The following is a 25,998-nucleotide window of genomic DNA, read 5'->3' on the forward strand; positions in this document are numbered from 1 at the left end:
GTTTAGGGCTTATCACAGGACTAACCTTGGGGACAGGCAGGCTCCAGGCTTTGAGGGATTTTCCTGTAAATCACCATGATAACAAACTCACAAAAACATCCAGCTTTGGGTTGAAATAATAATAACAACACATTTTTCCCCCGTGCTTTGTCAGGAATTTTGCTAGAAGGGCTGTGCATGCTCGTTTATTAAATGTTTCTGACGACGTCTTGAGCAAATGTTATAATGGCCATCTTACAAGAGGGTAGACAAAGTCTTGGGCGGAAGGACTTGCTAGGGTCACAGAGCTAGAGCCTGACAGAGGGGGAGCTGCTTCAGCGGGGACCCCACACGGTCCCTTCTGCTCTCAAGCTTTGTGATCCTCAAGATTCCGTCCCACGGAACAGTTCTCCACTGTTCCTCGGTGGAGAACAAGAACACGTACCTCAGAGACTCGTTGTGTGCTTTTAATAAGTGATCGTGTGAAAGGGGTTTTGTGACGGTGCCTCGTATGCTCCCCGTGCTGGGGTGCTGCGATTATGTTCTTAAGAAAATCACCTTAGCACGATAAACGCGTATTAAGTGCTTACTGATGGAAAGGGACATCCCCACGGCTTTTATCTGCAAGAAAGTTAGACCACCATTTTCACAGGCTGTATGTTGATCTGAATTCCATACCAAAAGAGCGTGACTTTGAGAAGCCAACGCAACAGCGACTCCAGACTGAGATCTCAGTGTCTTACGGTAATCCCTGGCCTCCTTCCCGAGCCTCCAAGAGAAGCTCAGGGGTCCTGCGGGCAGAGGCAGCCGTGACCCGAAGCAGGAGGAAATGCCTGTGTAACCCGGGGGAGGTACAGCCAGGGATTCTGAGTCCGCCCCAGGCTTCACAAGCAGCCGCTCTCTCCCTCCACCCCGCAGCCAGGGGCAAACTCCAAGAAACTTGACACACAAAAAAGCAATTTACTTAGCCAGTCATTTTCTAGATTTGCTCAGCAATTATTTCGGCTCTCTGTGTTTAAGTGAGTATTTTTTCTGTCCCTGTCCAGTGTCTTTCTGCTTCATCAGAGAGGGAAGCCTCGGCAGCATTTTCCCTCCAGAGAGCTGAGCCCTCCCGGCCACAGAGGCTGGGGGAAGAGGCGGGCGGAGCAGGGGCAGTGGCTTAGCGAAAGCCAGAGTTGCAGGTCCAGAGGGTTGCTGAGGCTCTCGGGCAGTGACTACAAAATGTGGACCAAGCAGCAGAATCACCTGGATGGCATGCACCCTAGTGAGCGTGGATATTTGGGCCCTTCCAGACTTTCTGCCCCAGCAGGTTTGGGGTAGGGGCAGTTGGTGCGCCGGTAAATTTTGCAACCAGCTTTCTTGAAGAAGAAGAAAGACGAGGAAGGGGGAGGAAGGAGGAGGAGGAAGAAGAGGGAGGAGGGGGAAGAGGGGGAGGAGGAAGAGGAGGAGGAGGAGGGGAAGAGGGGGAGGAGGAGGAGGAGGAGAGGAAGAGGAAGAAGAAACCCCTGCTTTGTGGCACTTGCCGATTTCCTGGTGTAAGTATTCTCACTTCGGCAAATTTCAGCTTCCCCTGTGATGACGTCACTGAGCAAAGCTGGGAACAGAAGTGGCCCCTCGGCGCCTGTGAGCTGGTAAGAGCTGGTTCCAGGACACCATGGGGACAGGGCCAGGAGCCTGCATGTTTGTTAGGCTCTCCTGGATGATTCTGACGCAGGGGACACGGTACTAGGCTTTTCAGGAGAAGCAGGAAGAGATGGAAAACCGCTACAATTCTGAGCATAGAGCCAACGTTAATGCGTTTTGCTTTCTTTGTCTGGAGGCAGCCCTCCAATCTCCAAATAGCCACGTAGCACCATCACCACGTTTGTCATATCCGTTTACAATCTGCACTGTTCGTTCCTTGTTTGTAATTTACTACTCTAGCCTTTCCCTGAATCATGTTATGTAAGATGCTTCAAATACCACTGTGAGTGTGAAAACACTATTTGCCATCTAGAAGAAGAAGACGTGAAGACATGATAACAAAACCCATACTGTCAACTTCTAGTTAGAGACCACCCCCTGTCTAGCGTTCTGAGCCTCAGGCCTGATTTCTCTTTGTTAACAAGCATCAGGGAGGTGTGGAAGTCCTATATGCCCCAAATGGTGATATTCTCCTTCAGATAATTAGGACTGAAAAAGACTTGAAAAGGAAGCGACTTCCTCTCTATGAGGAAGAGTATACAAAGAAGGCTCATCGGCATAACTTAAAACATCTTCCGTGCCAAGTAACACTAAGGCCCACTTCACTGAGCCTTCTAGAAAATGGCATAATCGAGGTGTCTGGTGGTGATGACGGTGAAGGTGACTCATCCATGACGGACCTCTTGCTATGTAACAGACCTTAAGCTGAGCACTCCACTTACATCACCTCAAATTGCAAGGAAGGGAAGAGAAGCTTGGAGAACCATTACACTTGGCCTCCATCTCGTATTGATCGCGGAGCCAGGATCCGACCCTAAATCTTGCTGATTCCGGAGACCTTATGAAGAATACACACGTCAAGGTTTGCAGTCGGTTTCCTTCCTTTCCTCATCGCTTTGTGGGAGGATCGAGTCACGTTACATCCACAAAACACCTGACCCACATCCAGCTGCTGGTACGCTCATGCAAGATGGTGGGTCCCGTCGTCCTTCCTACGATGATGGGCTTGTGACATGTTCAAGATCTCCACATTCCCTGAACAGACCCCCGTGAGTGAGTCTTCTCTTCAAAGTATTCCCAAAGCAGAGGCCTCTTTAGCCGCAAAACAAAGTAAGGCCACGTGTTGTACACAGAGGTTTTATCATTGCTCATATGCCCCTTAGTCCTCTGACCCCCGTCTATGGCTAAGATAAATGGAGAAACATTAACTTGGCTCCCAGCTGATAAGATGTTGTTTTCCTTCTCATTGACCTCCTCAAGATAACAGTTTTGAACTTTGATAAGGCGTTTCTTCAGAGCCAGCCAGAGGTAGTTCTATACTAAGAGTTGACAAGAAGTCACTGGAATCAAATTCTGAAATTAGAAAAGGAGCCAGAGGATACATAAAGACACTGAGTTTTCTGCACAACTGATTTTAGAAGGAATGGGAAGGCAAGACAGAGCGTGACAGACCCCACAGACCCCTGGGTTCCAACTCAAAGTACTCTGCCTGACAACCTGTATGTCCTTCATGTTCCTGATCCTAAGACTGCCACAGACCTCCCAGAGCTGAGGCTGGTTGGTGAGACAGTCCGCTACCAGTGCCTGAGGTCGTGAAAGCTATTACCAGGGACAAGATGCTCAGCCTCAGTGGGTCTATGATGGGAGACAGAGACCTATTTTGTACCCGTCACATCAGTATAATTATGGCACTAACAACAATTCTGATATTAATAGTAATGACACAATTTTTGAAATTAGATGAACTACATCTGTCTCTAAGTAATTCTATAAATGTTAGAGATTAATGTCCCCCATCCCAGAAGGGGCTGTTACTGAGACGCTAAGGCAAGGAGCGGTTATTCACCCACAGTCGGTACACACGAGGCACCTGCTGTGTGCGTGTCTCACATCAGGTCACCGCCCAACATGCTGTGATTTTTCACTCTCACTATGCAAACGTGGGAACCGAGGCTCAGGAAAGTTAAATATCTTACTCAAGGTCACATGACCGGTAGATAGGAAAGCCAGTACTCAAACCCAAATGTTAGGGGCTAAATTGTGTTGCCCACTCCCCCAAATTCATATGTTGCATACCTAACCCAGGTACTTCAGAATGTGACTGTATTTGGAGATGGGGTTTTTAAGAGGTGACCAAAGTAAAGTGAGGTCGTTAGGGTGGGCCCTAAATCAGTAAGACTGGTGTCCTTGTAAGAAGAGATTAGGACACAGAAACCCCCTCAGACTGAGTGGCCGCCATCTGCAAGCCAAGGAGAGAAGGCTCAGATGACACGCACTTTGCTGACACCCTGATCTTGAACTTCCGGCCTCCAGGACTGTGAGAAAATAAACGTCTGTTGTTTAAACCGCCCAGCGTATGGCGTGCTGTCATGGCGGCCATAGCACACCAGCTGTCTCGTTTCGTGTCTCGTGTGCATGTCACTAGGCCACCCTACCAGGATGTGTGTGTGTTTGCTTATGGTCTGGTATAAAATCCACTCCAAGCACCACACGTCATAGCTTCTCTGAATCCAAAGAGTGTACACACCCCCATTCTCGTCGATTTCCAATGGGGCAAAGTCACAGGCTCCCTGGGCTGTGCCCCCAAGATCCACTGCGAGAATTTACTGAAATTCTCTCAGGCATTTGCCAGAGTCGATGGTCCTTTTTGGGTTCATTCGCTCAGTGAGCCGTGTACGGTCTGCATCAGAACCACTGGTCACCCGTAGAGGCCCGGTCTCTGGCCACAGGGAACTCACAGTGTAGCACCAACTATTCCTTGTCAAACATCACAAACCGCTGATAATGCTCCTTCCCCCTGAGCCAGCTGCCAGCCTCAGAAAACTTCTCAACTCTGGACCGTAGGAAGCTGCTATGGGACGAATGTACTTCAAACATGACACTGAACCCACAATCCCCCCCCACCCCTGTGTAGGACAGGGCGGAACTCTCACGGCCAGGCCTGCCTCATCCATCCCTCTGACTTCGCGACCACGCAGATTTGCCCAGTAAAACCCAGCAAAGGTGCAACTCCAAGGTCGAACCGCCCCAAGCCTCAAAATCTCTTCTTCTGCATTTCTTAAAGCCACTTTGAAGCTAACAAAAATATCCAGGTGGAACACTGGATTGGGAAATTAGTTAATCTGACTGGCTGGACTGCAAGAAACGAGGAGACAGGGGAAGATCAGGAATTGTAAACAGGTAGCAAAGAGCCCTCTTCTCTTTTTCCCTTCTGACTGGGTGCACTGACCCTTCTCAACACCTCATATTCCCAAGAACTCAAATCTCTGTACATCGAGTGTTCTAGTCACCTGTTGCTATATACCAAACTGCCTCGACATTTTAAAATATTTTTTTTCAACGTTTTTTATTTATTTTTGGGACAGAGAGAGACAGAGCATGAACAGGGGAGGGGCAGAGAGAGAGGGAGACACAGAATTGGAAACAGGCTCCAGGCTCAGAGCCATCAGCCCAGAGCCTGACGCGGGGCTCGAACTCACGGACCGCGGAAACTGCCTCAACATTTTAAATAAAAGGCCATTTGCCTTTGTTCACAATTTTGTGGATAAGAAATTCAAGACGGATTTAGCTGGGTGAGTCAGCTCTTACATGGAACGATCCCGCCAGGGGGCTGGAGGGTCTGTTCCAAGGTAGTCTCTTTACTCACAGCCTGGAGCCTGGGCTGGAAGGCTGGCTGTCGAAGCCAGCTGCTGACATGGGGTCTGTTAAACCGACCGCCTGCATACGCTCTCTCCTTAGGGCTTAGCGCCTGGGTTCCCAGAGGAGATATCCGCAGAGCAAGTGTTCTAAGAGGTCCGGGAGGAAGCCGCAAGGCTTTTTTATGACCCGGCCTTCGGTGTCCCTGAATATCATTTCTGTTGCCTTCTATTGGTTAAGCAAGTCGTGAGGCCACTCAGATTCAAGGGAAGGGGAGTAAGATTCTCCCCACTCATGGGAGGAATATACCAGAACAAATGCGGTCCTCTTGAATCTACCCACCACACGCTCAAGTGTGCTTCGGGAAAAGGTTCCCAAATCAAAGGAGTGAAGGCATGACCCCAAAGTCCCGTGAACCAGATCCTATGTGAGTTTTAAAGTTTTTAATCAGCACGTGAACACTCGGTCAGTTGCTTTAGCAACAGCCCAGAACCACGACCGGAAGGTTTATTCAGAAAGTTGCTGGGGGATTAAATCCAACAGGTAGGAAGGCCCCAGACATCCTGGGTTATGTGAAGGCAGAATTTCACCCCTGACCAACCACAGGATTGCCTTTTTCGCCCCAACTCCTTGGTCGTAGGAAGAGGGATGGTGCTGGTGAAAACCTGTACGGCCCCCACCCACCAAACAGGCACCGACATTAGGCTCTGCAGAAGCCATTAGGAGGCATCAAACTGGAGGATTCTGGGCACAATAATGGGCCTCGAACACAGAACACACGTACATGCGGGTCTGAAATCCTTAAGAAGAATTCAGGATTAAGAGCACAGGGTAAAAAGAAAAAACAACCCACCAGAAGACTTCACCATGTGTCTAAGCATTACAGAGCTCTGAGAGACCTCTTGAAAATGCAGTCGGAGGAAATGAAACATAAAGGCACTGTGTTCAGACTCCCTACCAGGACTGAGCATGGCAAATGGAAACACCCGGGCCCTCCCAGCTTCCCTGCGGCATCAGTAGGTAAGAGGCCCACTCAGCACGCTCAGCAGCTTTCTGTTGATTGGCGGCAAATCCTAAAAGAATTTACTGTCGAGGACACAAACACCACGGACGAGGTACCACACCCAGGCCCTTGCCTCCTTGTGGCGGTGCAGGAAAGGGGGGGACACCCTGGCACTGTCAGGCAGCCCCCGTTGGTGGACTCGGCACAGGGCCATCGTGATGTGAGTGAGGCCTCGGGGCCCTGGGACTCTGGCCTGGCCCCATCACCCTGGCCGTGAACGGAAAGGACCGTGGGTCAGCACAGAAGCAGAAGAGAAGGGGGAGGGGGCTAACACACCATGCCCTAGAAACATAAAGTCAGATTTGAGGTGACATAGGGGCCACAGGAAGAGCTCCGGGCCTTGGCCAGAGCAGTGGCAAACGAGCTGACAGGTTGAAAGACTGAACAATGTCGACGCTTGGTGAGCCTCCTCTTCCCCCTTGACCTCTGCACCCTGCCCTCCTGCCCCCGCAAGTACATTCCTCTCCTTCCTCTCCAGGCCCACCACTCAGGCTCCCAGAGCTTTCAGGTAACGTTACCAACACCAACCAAACACCGGTCAGCAGTTTGCAGCCCCACCTCAGCATCCGGGGGCATCAAATGACAGGACAAAGAAGTGGGGTTTTTCTCTCTCTCTTTTTTCATGACCCTGAATCCTCACTCTCCCCAGGGTTTTCTGCCACTAATCACTGAAGGAAAAAGGTGAATCCAATAATTCAATGATCAACTCTGGAAATTTTGTTTTGTTTTTCAATATATGAAATTGATTGTCAAATTGGTTTCCATACAACACCCAGTGCTTATCCCAAAACATGCCCTCCTCAATACCCATCACCCACCCTCCCCTCCCTCCCACCCCCCATCAACCCTCAGTTTGTTCTCAGTTTTTAACAGTCTCTTATGCTTTGGCTCTCTCCTGCTCTAACCTCTTTTTTTTTTTTTTTTTCCTTCCCCTCCCCCATGGGTTTATGTTACGTTTCTCAGGATCCACATAAGAGTGAAACCATATGGTATCTGTCTTTCTCTGTATGGCTTATTTCACTTAGCATCACACTCTCCAGTTCCATCCACGTTGCTACAAAAGGCCATATTTCATTCTTTCTCATTGCCACGTAGTACTCCATTGTGTATATAAACCACAATTTCTTTATCCATTCATCAGTGGATGGACATTTAGGCTCTTTCCACAATTTGGCTATTGTTGAGAGTGCTGCTATAAACATTGGGGTCCAAGTGCCCCTACGCATCAGCACTCCTGTATCCCTTGGGTAAATTCCTAGCAGTGCTACTGCTGGGTCATAGGGTAGGTCTATTTTTAATTTTCTGAGGAACCTCTGCACTGTTTTCCAGAGCAGCTGCACCAATTTGCATTCCCACCAACAGTGCAAGAGGGTTCCCGTTTCTCCACATCCTCTCCAGCATCTGTGGTCTCCTGCTTTGTTCATTTTGGCCACTCTGACTGGCGTGAGGTAGTATCTGTCAACTCTGGAAATTTCAGTCTGTCTCTTTCTTCCTTTCTCTTTCCTTCCTCCCCTGCCCCCTTTCGAAGAAAGTTCTCGCTATGATCTTCTGATCTGTGCACAGTGATTTATTAATAGCCCTTCGCAGCCATTAGCCCAGCCCTGGATCTGTGTGTGTGTGGGGGGGGGGGGGGGGGGGCGCTTTCAAGCAGCAGCAATACCTTGAGGCTGGGGCTGAGGGGGCTGTGTAACAGGACCCATGATTCTACCTCCCATCCCCACTCCTGCACCCACGGCTCTGCCAGGGGCGTGGAGAACAAGGCACTTCTCAGCAAAGGCAAAACCCCAACAATAGACACAAACGGGAGGGAGGCGGGAACCCAAGACCCCGGAAAGCCCACAATTCCAAACGGGGGGTTTATCTCCGCGTACCTTTGGGCAAGTTTTGCTTGGCTTGACAGACAGGACAGACAAGCATAGGCTCCCAAGTCATGCGGGACCGCGTTCAACTCCTGTATTTGTCACTTACAAGTGTGAGCCTAAACCGGTCACTTAACCTGTAACATGGAGATGGTGGTAATTACACCGTGAGGCTGATGAGGGATTAAATGAGCTGGCACGTGGACAAGCCCCTACCGCAGGGCTGGACATACAGCTGGGTCTCAGGAAACACTGGTTTCCATGCCCGGCGATCTACACCCATGGAAGTACCATCCCATAATCTGCACGCATCCACCTCTCCAAAAATATCACAGCCGGGCAGCAAGCTCCCGGTTTCTGCTGTCCCTGCAGCTTCATTTATTCAGTCATTTAACCTTCCCTTCATTCCTTCCTTCCTTCCTTCATCTGTCAGCATTTACCGAATGCACAGTCCAGGCCAAGTCCACTCAGAGAGGCCAACAGAGATCTCAGTAAGAACAAATGCTGGTTTTGTTCTTCTCGGAGAATCTGGATCTTCTAAAACAACGAGTAGCTGAAACGTGAGTACGTTTTCCTATGACCTCATTCTGCCTTTATTATCACGGGCAGCATTTGCTATGTTTTAATCATTACCTAACGAAGCTCTACAGTGTTTCACAGCCCATAATCTACTTTCACATTTCATAAAAGCACAGTGAGCCAGAGATTAAAGGGCCAACAAAGGGTGTATCACAAGCTCATCTTGCTTTGTTTCTGACCAGTGACCTGCACCAGGGGCGGCACAACAGGGGCACCAGGGGGAGCGCGTGGAGGCATTCTCTCCACTGAGAGCAGGGTGGAGCTTGGTGTGTTTTCTGAAAAGCGCATCTGGGACTATTTTGAACCGCAGGTTTCAGACTCTGCAGCCTTTCCCAGCCAGGCCCGCGGATGCAGCCTTGCAGGTTACACACGGCACACCTTTACATTGCACTACATAGGTGATGATGCAAATGGCGATCCCTGATGTCGTATAGTGCACGGGTGTACCCCTGCAGCCTGCAGCTGTGGCACCCCTATTCTCGGCAGACGTGAACAGGGTTTGTTCAAGTCCAAAACCTGAGAGGAACCACCGGGCCACACTGCCCCTCGCTGAACAGCATCGGTGTCAGACACTGGTCGGTCCAGTTTTTCTCGTGGCAGTTAAGCAAACCGTGACTGAAATTCTTCATTGGTAAAGAGCGAAATGAGCCCCGAGGGCTCCTGAGGAATTACCGAGAGGAGGCCTGCAAGGAGCTCCGCGCTGTGCCTAGAACGCAGTGGGCACTCACTCCCTGCTGGCCGAAAGTCTCGGCTGAGCACAGGCACGTCAAAAAAAAAAGAAAGCAGCCACTCAGGACCGAAACCTGGCTCCATCCGTTGGGAGCTGGGTAACCTGTGCGTCCTTGGTTGTCTCCTCTGGGAAATGTCTCCAATTACACTTCCTCAAAGGATTTTTGTGAGGCCTCACTATGAGCATATCCAGGACACGGGACCCACGGCAAATCGTTTCTTCTTCTTCTTCTTCTTCTCCTCCTCCTCCCCAACAGCAGAAGTCAGGGGTGAGCAGAGGTGCTGGAATCACATTCGAAGCTCATGCTTAGGGCGCCTGCAGGGCCCAGTTGGTCAAGCGTCTGACTCTTGATTTCAGCTCAGGTTGTGATGTCACAGTTCCATGGGATCAAGCCCTGCATCAGGCTCTGCGCGGAGAGCACGGAACCTGCTTAGGATGCTCTCTCTCTGCCTCAAAATAAATAAATAAACCAAAAACTAAATACATAAAAAGCTGATGCCAGGGTCACCAATGTTTACTGGGGCTCTGCCAAGTATTAATCTTTGTAATGGGCTCTGGGGATAGAAAACGCTCTGTCCATTAAGACCTGCACTGGTGCAAATCGTCAGCTGAAAAACTCAATGCTCCTTTTTCTTTTTCCCCAGGTCACTGCACTTCCGATTAATAAAAATTAATTACTAGAAAACGATATAACTAGAACAGTGACGTGAAACGCAAGCTATAATGCCAAACTTTGATGACTGTTACCACCGAGAGTCCGTAGGCGTAGGACGACTGTGTCATATCGCCGTAAATGTAATCAAACACCAGCTCTCCACTTCTGTGCTTCCCTTACCTTGGAGAGTAAGCACCCAGCAGTTTGCAGACTGGCAAGCCACACAATGGAGCACACTTTCAGTCAAGTGTGATCAAAGACAAGCAGCTGGCAAGGCTGTCTCGTGTGTATGCCCGTGTGAAGAAGCGGACCTTGTTATTTCTGAGGCCGCCGCACACTTTAAGGTTTCCACCTTCTTGCTTTCTCTCCCAGGTTCCAGGTCCTTCACGGAGACTGTCTATACCACCCCTGGCCTCGGATAAACTCTTACTAAGTACCCACCAATAAACACACCGAATGTCCGGCCATGACATGGGCAATTAAGAAAGTAACTCCCAGGCGGCACCTGGGGGGCTCGGTCCGTTGGGCGGCTGACTCTTGATTTCAGCTCAGGTCATGATCTCACGGTTGTGGGATTGAGCCGCACGTCGGGGTCTGCACTGAGAGTGCAGACCCTGCTTCGGATTCTCTCTCTCCCTCTCTCTCTCTGCCCCTCTCCTGCTCTCTCTCTCCCTCTCTCAAAATAAGTAAAAAAAAATAAACTTAAAAAAAGAAAGGAAGAAAGTAGCCTCTCCCCAAGCTGTGACCCTCTGACCCTCTGCCTTCTCACACTGCAGGGTTAACGCCCCATAGCAGGTAAGTATAGAATCCTTCAAAACGATCCAAAGCCCACCTTCCACCTCTATATACTCCCAGCCCCACACACACAATCAAAGCGGAGCATGAGCTGGCCACTCCCAAAAGTTCAAGTTTGCCACATGGGAGTAGCTAGATGTGGCAGAGTTCAGGGCAAAGGCTGTCTCCTAAAAACCAACCCTAACGGTCACCAGACCTTCCAACCCAGTTAGGAGGGTTTCTCTTTAAAAGGAGATAATTGTACTCTTCTAAGATGATAAAAAAAAAAAAAAAAAAAAATCTACCTCTTTCTGAAAGGAAGCCAGTCACTGCTTTTAATAAACTCTTTGCCTACAAAGATGAAACAGGCAGACAACAACAACAAAGAAGATATTATTAACGTAATTTTATGTAATTAGATAGAGGAGTAATATTTATTTTAATATTACAGAGGAAATATCCCACAATGCAGACCTTGGATTAATTCTTTATATCTTTGGGCTGTACTTATCAAATAAAACTGTACTTATGGAAAAAGCAACCACATAAATCTTGCCCCATTGTCAGCTGGCAACTCCCAGCAAGGGCTAATTGTATTATATATCTTCTGCAGCCATGCCTAGTGGTTGTCAGGCCCAAATGCATTGTTATTTATTATATGAACAAATGCAATTTCCTTCTTGGAATCTGAGTTTGGAATTCCGTGATGGCCTGAAACGTGCCCCTCTTCTATTCAGGTGGGAAAAGCAAGACCCCAGGGAGTGTGATCTGTTGTGGAATTCTCCCGAGAAGAACAAAATCTAAGTTTCCCTTGAGAGACATCAAATCAAATCTACAAGGAGTGGCCTCTGAAGAGCCATTAGGATGGAGGTGAACTTCTAATCCTCCTCTTTGAAATGCTTCTCTCTCCCAAGGGCAGGACCTGCTATGGATTTGCCGGAACGGGAAGCCGTGTCTGACCTAGCCCTGTTGGTTGGTAGCCAGGGTCACCGTGCACGCGAGCACCACGTTATAGGTCTGGTTCCCTGTCATTTTCACTCTGCCTCTCCCTCTTCCTCTCTCCTTCTGTCCTTCTTGGGGGCCCAGGCTAGTCCCACACTGGAGGCCACCTGACGGCCACCTTGCACTTCCCGATTTCACTTGTCAGCCGGAACCAGGGCTACTCCCCTGTAGCAGGCTAGAGCAAGCAAATTCATTCCTGCTCTCCACGTCCATTATCCCAGGACTTGTGGGTATGCCACACCGGCCTGGAACAAGGTTAAGCCTAACTGTGTTAGATAGATTTCTGCACACTCCGCCTCACCATATTCCCCTGCATTGAGGTTTGGGCACAAATATCAGTTACTGTAATGTTCGGTTTGTCACAATCTTTTATGTATGCATATGTGCGTGTATATATGTGTGTGTGTGTACGTGTGTGTATACACATGTATGTATATACGCACGTGTATAAAAAATCACAGAACATATAAGTAGGCAAATGATGAAGCAGAATTTGGACAACCCTAGTTTCCTGCCAAAAGGACACTTAGTAACAATAAAAACACTAATACAGAGCTATTCCCCTGCTCTGGTTCAACTGAATACAATCTGAGCGTCTCTTATGCACAAGACACTAGGTTAGGCAGTTTCCACATACAACATTCTGAAACCATAGTGGTCACTGTGATAATTCAACTTCACCCCCCCCGCCCTTCTTAAATGTGGTGAAGAGGAGACTGCAAGTTTGCCAGCTACTCACTCACACAGCTGGGATTTGAAACCTGACTTTCCACTTCCTTCCCAAGACTCCTTCCCCAGTCCAACCATTTCCTGGAAACAGAGGCCCTGGATAGGATAGACAATGAGTCCAGGCTAGCATGGTATTTTTTTAAATGAAGTTTTAAATTCATTCCTCTATCAAATCAAGACCGGGGGGGGGGGCGGGGGGGGGAGGGGTTGGGGAGAGGAGGACAAAGAAGCAAACCCAATCCTTCCCAGAATCCTACACACTCAGTAAGAATTCCACAGTGGACCATTCTGCTGGGGGCAGAGCACTTCTCCTCTCTCCTTCATGAATCCAATTACAATCAAAGCACACACAAGAGGAAGTCAAAGCCAGAGGCAGAGGCAGAGAGATCGTAGTGATGCCTCCAGGACAGAAAGTCAGCTGGTCAATTCCTTCCACCAACCTGTCTGCCCATTCTTTTTTTTTTTTTTTAATTTTTTTTAACGTTTATTTATTTTTGAGACAGAGAGAGACAGAGCATGAATGGGGGAGGGTCAGAGAGAGAGGGAGACACAGAATCGGAAGCAGGCTCCAGGCTCTGAGCTGTCAGCACAGAGCCCGACACGGGGCTCGAACTCACGGACTGTGAGATCATGACCCGAGCCGAAGTCGGACGCTTAACGGACCAAGCCACCCAGGCGCCCCTGCCCATTCTTAAATGTAACCCATCAGCCAGAAAACCAAGCTGACCACACTTCTCACACAAGTTACACGTGTGTAACTTACCTCCTCCAATTCTAGCAAAATGTCCTCCCTAGCACCTGGAGTTAGGGACTTATCTAGAAAAATAAATGGATTACAGAATGACATGTGTCTTGAATATCTGGCTGAGGAAGCGTCTGTCGTTTGTTTCCAGTGGGCTGTGGAGATCCAACTAAAGGCCTGAGACAAAGGTACAGGAAAGGAGAAAGGAGATCATTTATCTGACGGCTTACCATAGTCTAGTTCCTGAACATAGCACATCCCATGAGAGGCAATGGTACACTCTTTGGTTGAAAAATCCACAGGTTATTTCTGCAAAGTTTGGGAGGACTCTGCAGAAGTCCTGGCAGAAAGAACAACCAAAGGACAGCTAGTGGTTACATAAGAAAAGTAGGAAATAGGACTCTGTATCAAACTTGAAGAGATGTCACCTTCAAGGATCCCAGGGCCACAAAATTCATAGGGCATCCCAGATAAGCCATGACTGGTTTCCACCGTACTGATCAGCACCTTGGACCTTGTTCCCTTCCATTCATAAAAACAGTGCTATCAGTGAATGAGCTCACCACCCGAGATAATCATAAATTCCTTGGCAGTTAAGTTAAATCATTGTTGAACTCAATTCACTGAACCCTGGGGAACATTAACACATTCTTCCAGGCCCAGAGAGGTACCTAGATGTCCCTGACCCTCCCGAGATGAGGACGACAGAAACTCCCATTTATTGGCCAACAACATTCACTGGGTTGACGATCTCCTAAGAGGAATGGTCAGAATCCTGCAGAGAAAATCAGGACCGGCTCCATTATTGTAGGACCCAATGAAAAATCAAAACATGGGACTTCTTGTTCAAAAATTAGTAATAATTTTTTAAGACGTCAACAGCGGAGCATTAAACCAAGTGCAAGGCCCCTCCAAGCATGGGGACCAGGCCACAGGTTCACAGGCGTGGCCCTACTGGAGACAACCCATTGTGATAGGTTCCTGAGAATGATCTGAAGAGAGAATATAGTCAAGAAATATATGTTCTTTACGATCAGCTGGCTTTTGGGGGTCCTTCCTAGTGTGGAAAAGCCGCTGGGACGGCCTCTGGCCCTCTGACCTAATGAGCAAACGAAAGCAGGTCTCCATAGACCCTACATCCTGGCCCTTGGGGGGTCTTTCTTTCCTGAGGTTAAAAGGAAGAAAGGAGTGATGAGTGTAAAACAACTGATGGAACAAAAAGAAGCGGAAATCTATCACTGAGGCTAGGAAGGGATCAGCCTCAGCCCCGGCCATGCAGCAGGGTGAATGGGCAGTGAGTGGGGCAGACAAAACGTAGCCACCGAATTATACCAAAGACACGGCAGAGGAGCAGCACAAAGAGAATGATTTTTTAAAAGAGAACAAGACATGGAATTAAAAATATCTAGGACACCCAAAGTCACACTAAGCATGGAAGCAGTGCCATCTAACCAGCACGGGGCTGGAACAGGGATCAAACCGTTACGGAAAAAAATAAAAAGTAGGAGAGAAATCCTAATACTGAGACCCTTAAATCTATTTTTTCCCTGGTGAATTTGGAAAAGATGACCATTTTGTACCAGATATATACCAAGGCTGAAGAATCTAGAGCTTTAGCCTATTTAAATCTTTATGGTGTACATTTTCACTACATATATTTTACATAAATGCATGATAGGCTTTAATGAAAATGCTCATTATAAAAAGGATCTAGTAACTATGCCTGAACCTTTAGCACCCAAACAAACAGAATCAGAATATATACATATGGACACACCAAAGATTAATAACAAATACCCAGAGCATGCAAGACACAAATACAAGGGGAAAATATTAAGATATTAGGGAAACAAACAGATGGGGAATCAAAACAATGAGCCAACAGTTGAGTCAAAGCCCTTCTTTCTTCTTTAGGGGCCAGGTGGTAAAGGCAATAGTTTTCCAGTGGGTTTTCTCAACTATCTGTTAGTTTTGGCTCTACACTCCGATGTGCTGACATATTACTGTCTCTTCTCCCAAGAGGGACATTTAGCTAAGGTATCGTCCATTCAATTTCAAGCAGACGCTGAATATGTTTGCCTCTGCATTTGTTTGAGAATAACATCTCACCCCTCGATATTTAAAAGGTTTGGGGGTGGAGACCGTATTGCAGAAACTTTTTTTTTCCCCAAAAAAATGTATGCTTTGACATTTAACCAAATTAACAAACATTAATTGCACATAAAAGCCACTTTGCTGAATTGCAATGAGCCATTTAACCCTATGGACCAATCCACCCGAGAGTTTAGGAGGAGAAGCAGAGTTGGCAATTCTCAAACGTTAAGATACTCAGCTGCCTACACCCTCGTTCCTCCGAGGTCAGAGAAAGCGATGTTGCAGAAAAAGAACCTAAGTCCAAATTAGCAATTTGGCAGCATTCTTCAAAAAGAAAAATGTAACCTCAGGACTTTCCTGGTGCTCTCGGTTGAGTCTGCCAGGACATGTGGATGGACTGTACTCTTACTTATACCCTGGGCACAGGAAGTCACTCCCCACAGGGTCCCCTTTCCTTAGCGTATATATAAAATTAAGGAACTTTTTTTTTTCCATCTTCAATTTTTTTGGGGGGTGGGGGGGGTACAAATCTCTCTCGGGCTAATTGCTGATTTTCTCTTAGCCCAAGGCTATGACACTTTCTGTCACATTACTTTCCTCACCGGCAGTTCATCACAAAAATCATCTCTCCGTACTGTCTTCTCCAAGATGTGAGGGAGTTGTAGTAACCCAAGTCTCCTTCCTCTCCCCGCCCCCCCTCCCCGGGAAGGTGATTCTTGGAAACAGGTGACCTACAACCGCAGCTTTATTTGTCTTGCGGGGAACAGGTTTTTCGTCCTCCCGTGAGGGAGCACACGGCCAGGTCTGCTTTATTCACCTTTCTGTCCTCAGGGCTAGTCTCCCCCACACGGCCACATTAGCTGCTCACTAAAAGTTTAATGAATGAATAATGAGTGGTGCGGTAGCATGACTTATGACTTCTTTCTTCCAGACCTGTCTTCCAAAACACAGCGGATTCCGAAGAAATCACACATGGCCACCAGACTCAGCACGCACACAGATGTTACCGATGCGTTACGTGTTTGTCATGACAGGAACTGTGGTTTGGGCTGTGTATACCGCAAAGTGCTGAGGTGGAAGTCAGGGCCTGGGGACCCAGATTTCAGGAGGGTCGTCTTTGAGGTCCCCTTGTCTCACTAACAGCTTCTTCTGAAAGAAGGTGGCAGCAAAGGAGCAGTCCGTCTTGTAAAACCTGGAAACAACTCTTGAGCTTTGTCCTGCCCCCACAGCTTTCCTCTATTAGAAAGTTTCTTCATGGGGCACCCGGGGGGCTCAGTCGGTTAAGCGTCCAACTTCGGCTCAGGTCACGATCTCACGGTTCGTGAGCTCGAGCCCCGCGTCGCGCTCTGGGCTGACAGCTCAGAGCCTGGATGGAGCCTGCTTCGGATTCTGTGTCTCCCTCTCTCTCTGCCCCTCCCCCACTCACACTCTGTCTCTCACACACACAAATAAATAAACATTAAAAATTTTTTTTAAAAAGAAAAGAAAGTTTCTTCTACATACCTGCATCTAAAATACGTGTGTGCATGCACACACACAGACTGTGGGTAAATGTTAGGGGAAGGTACCTCTCCTCTACCTCCAAGATGGAATTCAGGTATATATACAGCAGGCAACCACAAAGGAATGGGAAATAAGGGGTGATATTTAACATTAGTCAGGTAGACAAAGGAAAAGTGAAAATAAAATGCATTAAAGAGTTCCAGCAACAGTCTGGTTTTGCGTAGACAAAGAAATTACCTAAATTTAATATAGGGGCACCTGCGTGGCTCAGTCGGTTAACCTTAAGCTCAGGTCATGATCTCACAGTTCGTAAGTTCAAGCCATGTGTCGGGCTCTGTGCTGACAGCTCGGAGCCTGGAGCCCGCTTCGGATTCTGTGTCTCCCTCTCGCTCTGCCTCTCCCCTGCTCGGGCTCTGTCTCTGTCCCTCTCATTCTCTTTCACTCTCAAAAATAAATAAACATTTTGAAAAAGTTATTATAATAATCATGCAGCTCTATGGACAAAATAATAGAGTCAAAATATAAAATCAAAATCATTAGAAACCGAAATAGAAATTAACCAAAAAAATGTAGGTGATATGAACCACCACCAATGGGATTGTCTGTAGTTATAAATCCCTCCTGGAAGGAGACCAAAGACACTAACCAACTTAGGGTCTAACTAATGCCTCACCAACAATTAGCTAACTAAAACAAGACAGACTAACACTCTTTGAAAGTCCAGAGGAATGAAAATTCAAGTTGGATGGTCTATGTAATAATTTTATACCTACTTCTACAGAATGTCTTTTTATTTTCCCCAAATGTCCTTGGCATATCTACACAAATTGATCATCTAAATAAAGTTCCCAAAACACAAGCCCTCCAAACACCATGGTTTAATCGGAAAGTTGTAAAATTAGAAATGTAGAGGGGCGCCTGAGTGGCTACGTTGGTTGGACATCAGACTTCGGCTCAGGTTGTGATCTCACGGTTGTTGAGTTCGAGCCCCGCAGTGGGCTCTGTGCTGACAGCTGAGCGCCTGGAGCCTACTTTGGATTCTGTGTCTCCCTTTCTCTCTCTGCCCTGACCCCAGCATGCTCTCTCTCTCTCAAAAATAAATTTAAAAAATGTAGAACAAATAACTTATGCAAAAATTGTAATTATTTTGAGTAAGCACACCTTTAATTCATGGGTCAGAAAAAAAGTTCAAAATTAAAATTTTCACCTACATTTACAAGTAAATAAAGGGTATATAATATATAAAATGCCAATAGGTGACCAATAAATCCATACAAGATGTGTTAAGTACTATAGTCAAAAGCAGATTCAGAGGGTAAAGGTTTTATATACTTAAAAAAATTTTGTTTAATGTTTATTTATTTTTGAGACAGAGCATGAGCAGGTGAGGGGCAGAGAGAGAGGGGGAGACAAAGAATGTGAAGCAGGCTCCAGGCTCTGAGCTGTTAGTACAGAGCCCGATGCAGGGCTCGAGCTCATGAACCGTGAGATCATGACCTGAGCTAAGTCAGACACTTAACCGACTGAGTCACCCAGGCACCTTAGATATTTTATGTATTTATGCATACACATAAGACAGGGTTAAATATTAGGTATATGAAAAATATTTTATACTCTAAATGCTATACATGTATATTACATTACAATCTTTTTCCACTTAAGTTGAAAAATAAAGGGAAATATATAAGTAATGGTAACTTAGTAAAATAAGAAACAGAAAAAGCATACAAGTAACCAAAATGCCTAAGAGTGGATACATGGGGATGACAAGGTAGAAATTACAATGAACTCTGAGAAGTCAAGTAACGGAGGCAAAAAGAGAGGAAACAGAAAAGGACAATGTTTGGATAAGAAGCAAGGCAGAGTTTTTGAAACAGAACACTGTTTGACAGTCTACTAATGAGAAAAAAAATCACAGTTAAATGTTAAACATTTTCTAGGAGGCTATCAAAATTGATCCATTTGCTTAGGTCAATATTTATTGGCAAAGAATTTTTTTAAAAAGTTTCCTACTATCATTTATGTAAAAGAGCCTTGGGTCCAGAAGAATTAATAGATGTATCACTTCAAAGATTAACTCATTTTTACAATGTGTAATCTTACCCAGCCCACACAAAAGAGATAGACAATTCCCAAAGTTTTTAAGTTGGATGGACTATAACTAAGTTGAAATATTCCAAAGGACAAACTGTAAATTCACTCCTGTTTGGGACTATGATGTAAAAATTCTAAATAATATTTATAAATATTTTTTAATTTTTTAAATGTTTATTCTTGAGAGAGACAGAGAGAGAGAGAGAGAGAGAGACAGAGTGTGAGCGGGGGAGGGGCAGGGGAGACTGCAGAATCCAAAGCAGGCTCCAGGCTCTGAGCTGTCAGCACAGAGCCCGACACGGGGCTCAAACTCACAGACCGCGAGATCATGACCTGAGCCAGAGTGGGACACTTAAGTGACAGAGCCACCCGGGAGGGCACCCCTAAATAATATATTTTTAAACTGAATCTAGAAATGCATTAAAATAAGACTACAAGCATTTCAATACTATGTAGCTCTCTACTAAAGAGAGCTGAATACCTTATTAGAGCATCATTTAATAATAAGGGGTCTATTAATAGATTGGTCCTCTTCAATCCATCAAAGACAAAAAGAGATTTTTTTTTAACTCAAAGAAAGCCAAAATTATAGTTAATAAAATTAAACACCAAATGCTGATAGCATCTTATCAAAATACTTTCTAAATACTGCAAACAATATCCATCTGTAACGAGTTGCATAGTATCCCCCAAAGTGTTCACGTCCACCCAGAACATCATAACGTGACCTTATTTGGAGACAGGGTGTTTGCAGATGTAGCTAAGGTCAGGATCAAGATGAGATCATGCTGGTTTAGGGTGGGCCCTGAATCCAAGGAGAGTGTCCTTATGTGACACAGAAATGGCACAGGGAAGGTGACGTACACAGAGAAAGGGACAGGAGTAAGATGCGGCCACAGGACAAGGAACCCCAAGACCGGCGGGCGACCACCAGAAGCCAGAGGAAGGCACGGGACGGTTTCTGGCTCAGAGACCCCAAAACCACTGTGTCAACACCTGGATTTCAGACTGCTGGCCTCCGGAACTAGGAGAAAATGAATTTCTTTTGTGTTAAGCCACCCGGTCCGTGGTCATTTGTCGCAGCAGAAATAGGAAACAAGACACCCTAAACCACAAGTCAACGTCACACTCGACAGTCAAACACCAAAAGCATCCCCGTTCGATTCGGAGGCAAGGCAGTCATTCCTGAAGGCTACTAGGAACTGAGAGTGGGGCTTCCTGGGGAGTAGGGCCCTCTCCCTCTTGCACATACATGGTGGCCTTGGATTCCAGCCAGCCAGCGTGTGCAGTGCCTGAGCTGATGCTCTGCAAGCCAGGACATAGAAGGAGCATTACCCGTGAAGCCGCTGGCGGCTGTCACCTCGTTTCCTCCTATAACTGCTCCTGCAGGTGACAAATGTAAGCTTGAGCCCTGAAAGCTGCTACTCACACTTCTTGTGTAATCCTGGCCGAGGCGTCTGCTGTCTCTGAGCTGCCTCTCCCTGTTCGACACGACAGAGACAGGAATACTGTTGCTACAGGAAAGACAAACACCGAGCATGGATCAGAAACGCCGCTCAGCTCAATATCCGGCACACAGTAGGTGTTCAATAAATGTTGGTTTCTTTCCTTTCTAAAATATCGACATACCACGGGTGAGCCTCAGAGACGAGAATTATATTTGGTCAATTATGCTATTCATATTCTCTCAACTGTGGTAAAATTATAGATTTCAGAATGTCTCTGTAGATCAATTTCTCCAGGTCTGTTGAATCAGAGAGAGGCAAATCACACACCAAAACAAGAAGCAAGGACAAATGTGGTGGGTGGGAGTTACTTTAAGTGGCCCACGAGGAAGAATCATCCAGATACAGGTAATGTTTCATCACGACTTTCTCTCTGTTCGTCAAGACAGCAGTGGCCAAACGGTCTAAACCCATACATGCCGGTCAGGGAAATGAAGCTTTACGTACCAAGAGCGGTTGATTTTGCAGGTTGTTTAATGCACAGACAGTTTTTAATTTAATATTTTCCCAGAGGCCTTTAAAAGTATTGGGTGCATTTAGAAAAGTCCAATAAATATTTGTCATTTCACACAGGGCCATCATTTTTGGTTTGTGGGTTTTTCCCCCCCTCTCAAACACAAATCAAGTGAAATATTTAAGGTCTGAGCCAAGCGCCTAGGAGCTTATTAAAAATGAACCCAAATGAATTTGTTGGCAAATGCTGGGAGTATGGAAATGAGGCAACATTTAAGAATCCCTGAGTGGGCTGCAGAAAGAATGCTATGCACGATGCCCTTTGGGGTAAGCCAGGACTAGAAACCTGAGTAGCCAAGAACAAGCCCAGAGAGATGTGCAGGGCAGGGAGGAGCCAGGAGGGAGGCACTCCTGCACCCCGAGCCCACCTCCCCCCACACCATGCACACATTCACATGTGCTGCAAGTAAGGTAGGTATCTGACAGCCAAGTTCAAACTGATGTCCGCTTCAAGCTCGCCTCATAGTGGGCTTCCCCCATGCTGCCTGATCAGTTGCACAGGTCCCAACGACCCAGCTCCACCAATCCTGCTTTTTTTTTTTTTAACATCACAAGAACCACTTCTGTGACTTACTCAGCAGATATATATTCACTGAATGCCCACTGATCCTTTGTGGGGCCTGGGGTAAAATGGTGAGCAGAAATGACGCGGTCACTCCCTCGTTCACCGGGGTTCTCTGCCTCTCCATCTCGGTTCTCACTGCCTTAGCTCAGCACATGAGTGTCCCTATCATGAGCCATGGCCACCCGCCTGCCTTCAGCCTGCCTTCTTCTCCTTTACCCTCCACGCTCCAGCCTCAGAAGACATAAACCTGATCACATCAAACTAGAAATCCATGATGGCTCCCTGATGCCTACAGAACAAGACCCCAACTCCTTAGCAGGAATTATAAGAGTCTGGCACAGATTTTCATTCTTTCCCTCCAGCCTCATCTTTAGGCTCTGCTCCTACTGGCATTTTATGTTCCAGCAACTCCAACAGATTGTTACTGTCCCAAGACACTATGTTGGAGCACACCTCCTTGCCTTGGCATTTCCACCAAACCTTTTAAGTTAGGTTGGACTTTGAAATCTCCCCAAATTTCTACCTGTTTCATGGGCCCTCTGTCTGCTTGGTCCTAAATATTGGACAATCTACAAATAACCTTTTAATGGATTCCCCTCCCCCCACCTTAGAAATACTTAAAATGCCATCTACACATTATAAAGTGTATCCTTCGGTTCAGGTGAGTATTTACTGAAACCTAAGCTGTGCCAGACTCTGCTCGGTTTGAGGTACTCCAGAGGTGAGTAAGATATGATGACCCTTTACCCCAAAGATCTCATCATCTAGTGCATGGGATATAAACAATGAAATAAGGCATTGTAGCATGATGTGTCCAATAACACAATATCGTATGACAAAACTAAAATTATGTGTTTCATAGGAATGAGTACTTGCTTCCATGAGTACTTGCTTTTGAGTAAAAGAAGTCTTAATAGAACAGCTGATTCCTGGATAAGCTTCAACAGATTGTGGTAGACAGAGCTTCCTTCCTGAACCTGTGAATATGTTTACCCTGCTTGGCAAAAGATATTTTGCTGACGCAGTTAAAGATTTTGAGATGGGGAGACTATTCTGGATTATCCAGATGGACCCAACATAATCACAAGGGTCCTTATAAAGAGGGAAGCAGGAGGGTCAGGGTCAGAGACAGGTTTGAAGATGCTATACTTCTGGCTCTGAAGATGAAGGAATGGGCCACAAGCCAAGGAAGGAATGCAGGTGGCTTCTAGAAACTGGGAGAGGCAAGGAAACAGATTCTTCCCTAAAGCTTCCAGAAGGAATACAGCTGTGCCAACCCCTTCATTTTAACCCAGTGAAACCCATTTGGGCTCCTGACCTCCAGAACTGTGAGAGCATAAATTCGCATTGTTTTAAGGCACTAAGGTTGTGGCAACTTGTTATAGCAACAACAGGAAACTAATATGCAGACATACAGGAGTTTAGTGGGAATTCATTAGGAAAACAACCTGTGTAAAGCAAGAATCCTAGACCCCTTTGCAGTCTAAGGAAAGTTCTTCAGGATCACTGGGGAGTCCTCAAGGCACAGTTACCAGTCAAAGCCATCCTGTGTCTCTGGACGGGGCTGCTGTGCTCAGTCATTGTCTGGAAGCAGCCCCCAGAAAGAGTGACCCTTGGCACAAACACAGTGAAGGATTCAGAGCAAAGCAGGTGGGGCTTGGTACATTTCCCTCCCTGGAGGGAGGGGGGTGCAGGACAGATTCTCATGGAGTCACCACAGTGACTATGCTGCTGATGGCAGCCAAAGGAAACAGCAGTTCCCCCCACTCCCCAAGGTGGACCAGCCCTCCATGGCTGGTCTCAGGGCTGGGACAAGACAGTCTCTACCTTCCTTCTTTGTCAACACACTTGAGAGGGTGAGAATGACACCCTCATTCTTCCTGAGAGTGGAAACACTCCTTTCCCTCCCTGTCTCATTTTTGCTCTATTCATACCTGGCAGGTGAATCTCTGGGTCAAGTTGTCCATTCAGTTCGACTGAAACATTCACCTTTTAGTTCTAAGACCTAAGAAATCAGGAGTGCCTGGGTGGCTCAGTCGGTTGAGCGTCCAGCTTTGGTTTGGGTCATAATCTCATGGTCTATGGGTTCCAGCCCTGCATGGGGCTCTGTGCTAACAGCTCAGAGCCTGGAGCCTGCTTTGGATTCTGTGTCTTCTTCTCTCTCTGCCCCTTCCCCACTCATGCTCTCTCTCTGTCTCAAAAAACAAACATTAAAAAAAAATTGTAATAGAGGAAACTGGTCTCTAATTAGATTAAAATGTTCTACTTGGTGGTTCACATCAGTCTTCCATACTTCTTTGAAGCTGGAGCTCTGGAGGCTACCTCCTCTCCCTCCCGCCCTCAGTATAGAGATTAACGAATATTGGGGACTTGGGGCTCAATCACTGAACAGACACTTGTTGCTTCTGGCTGTTCCACATCCATTCTCTTTACTTTTGATAATTATACACTTCCTGCAGGGAACCCATTCTGTGGGATCTAAGTGAAAAGGATTGAGCCATAACTCCCCATATGAGACAGAATTAAGCAAGTGAGCCAGCCCACCAATCATTTTACTCTATTCTCCTAAGTGGAGAAGTGATGGGCTCAGGGAGGTCCAGAAATAGAACCCAGATCTATCTGATGCTTTAGTCCCACATTAAACTAAAGTAAGATATATAAAAAACATGATACAAAGTAAATACTCTCTAGGTATAATTTCCCTCTTGTCTCTTAATCTTCTTTATGATGTAGTCAGATCTCCTGATATAGACGCCCATCCAACTTGACCTGGGGATTTGCCTATTGCCCTCCAGATTCAGTTCCTAGGCCAGAATCACTATAGATTTTCCCCATCATTTGGGCAGAGCATTTGGGTCTGCCTGACTGAACTTTCTCAGGCCAATTGTGAGGCCATCTAATCCCTTCCCAACTCAGACCCTGCTTCCTCTCCTCCTCCCTGGGAACCTCTGGAGGTTCAAGCCCACTGCTTGCAAGCCCACTGCTCTAACCCACAGTGAGGCTGTTTGTACCCTAGAATACTAAATGTAGAATCCACTCACTACTTTGAGTGTTTTTTATCCAGGAAAAACAGTAAAGGCAGCCTCGAGGCAGAATCTGTCATTCAAACTGTCTTAAGGAAATTCTACCTTTGCGGCCTCCCTGCGAGGACCACATGACCAGCCCCTCCCTGCATCACCGTGAGGGAAGCCCAAAGACCTTTGGAGACAAGGGTATTATGTGTGGGAAAGTAAAAATCATTGAAATTAGTCATGAAAGAGCCAAACATCTCCTGTTGTTGAATCTGAGGCACGTATATGTGCAGTGAGAATAAAGTTATTAAAAACATTTTTTTCACTATTTATATATGCCCTATCGTCTTGTTCGGCTCTTAGAGAAATTGGAGGAGAAGCCAGTTAGGTCCTTAGGGGAGGTTAGGGGCCAACGAAGACGGCCATGGGTTAAACAGCACATCTGCTGGGGGGGGGGGGGCCCAAAGAGCCCTGCACTGGAGGCCTGGAGCTATGTCTGATGTGCCCATGGCTTCTGTCTGTCTTTATCAGGAAGAGGTCAGACAGCAAGTTTTCTTGAGAGTAACTAAGTGACAGGAAGAAAACATAACCCCTAAGTGATCTGTTCACCAAGAAGTTATTTTTTCCCAAATGAAATTGTATCATTCCATCGATTTCCATTAGATGGGCTATTGATAGAAGACAAGGCTGTCACCAGACCCGGATTTGAGTCTCAAAATCTGTCACTTATGAGCTACGTGATCTTAGGCAACTTTCCTAACGTGAGTCCTGGAATTCTCAACCTTAAAGCAAAAACCGTAAGTTTGTGGGTTGTTGTGAGATTTGGATGAGACACTACATGGGAAATGCTCATGCTCGGCAGGCCACTGGATCATCGTAGAGGCTCTGTGAATGTCTGCAATTAGACCCGAGAGGAGGCACCAGAAAGGCTCTTTGGTGTCAGAACAGACCATGAGAAAAAAATCAATATCCCCAGGCATTGGTGACAAATTGTAACATGTGACCCTCTCAAAAGTAGGTGGCTCTCCTTAGTTCGATGAGGAGATGAGAGTTCAGCCTCCGACAGCAAGTCCTGCAAATGCTCCTCTCTCTCTCTCGGGATTTCAGATTCGGACGGGAATCTCTGGCGATACGGCTCTCAGGAGACCTTGGGTTCTTCCTATTTTGGGTGAGGCCAGAAATACCCCAGGCAGAGCTGACTTCCAATGGGACATCCCCACAGCTGGCCAGGCGTGGTGATTAGGAAGGGAAAGCAGAGGCAAATAAGACCAGCAGGGGAGAA

At 46.8% G+C, this 25,998-nt stretch overlaps 2 long non-coding RNA genes across 2 annotated transcripts in view; one reads left to right on the forward strand and one right to left on the reverse strand.

Annotated features, from left to right (window-relative positions):
• The window catches only part of LOC131499372 (uncharacterized), an 800,352-nt gene that overhangs the window by 556,391 nt on the left and 217,963 nt on the right, over window positions 1–25,998 (reverse strand). The window lies entirely within an intron of this gene.
• LOC131499374 (uncharacterized) lies at window positions 1,028–2,874 on the forward strand. Its single transcript, XR_009255836.1, has 3 exons — window positions 1,028–1,243; window positions 1,544–1,620; window positions 2,412–2,874. It is a non-coding gene; the product is annotated as an uncharacterized LOC131499374 (long non-coding RNA).

Source organism: Neofelis nebulosa, chromosome 17 (assembly GCF_028018385.1).
Source record: "Neofelis nebulosa isolate mNeoNeb1 chromosome 17, mNeoNeb1.pri, whole genome shotgun sequence".
NCBI classification, from domain to species: domain Eukaryota; kingdom Metazoa; phylum Chordata; class Mammalia; order Carnivora; family Felidae; genus Neofelis; species Neofelis nebulosa.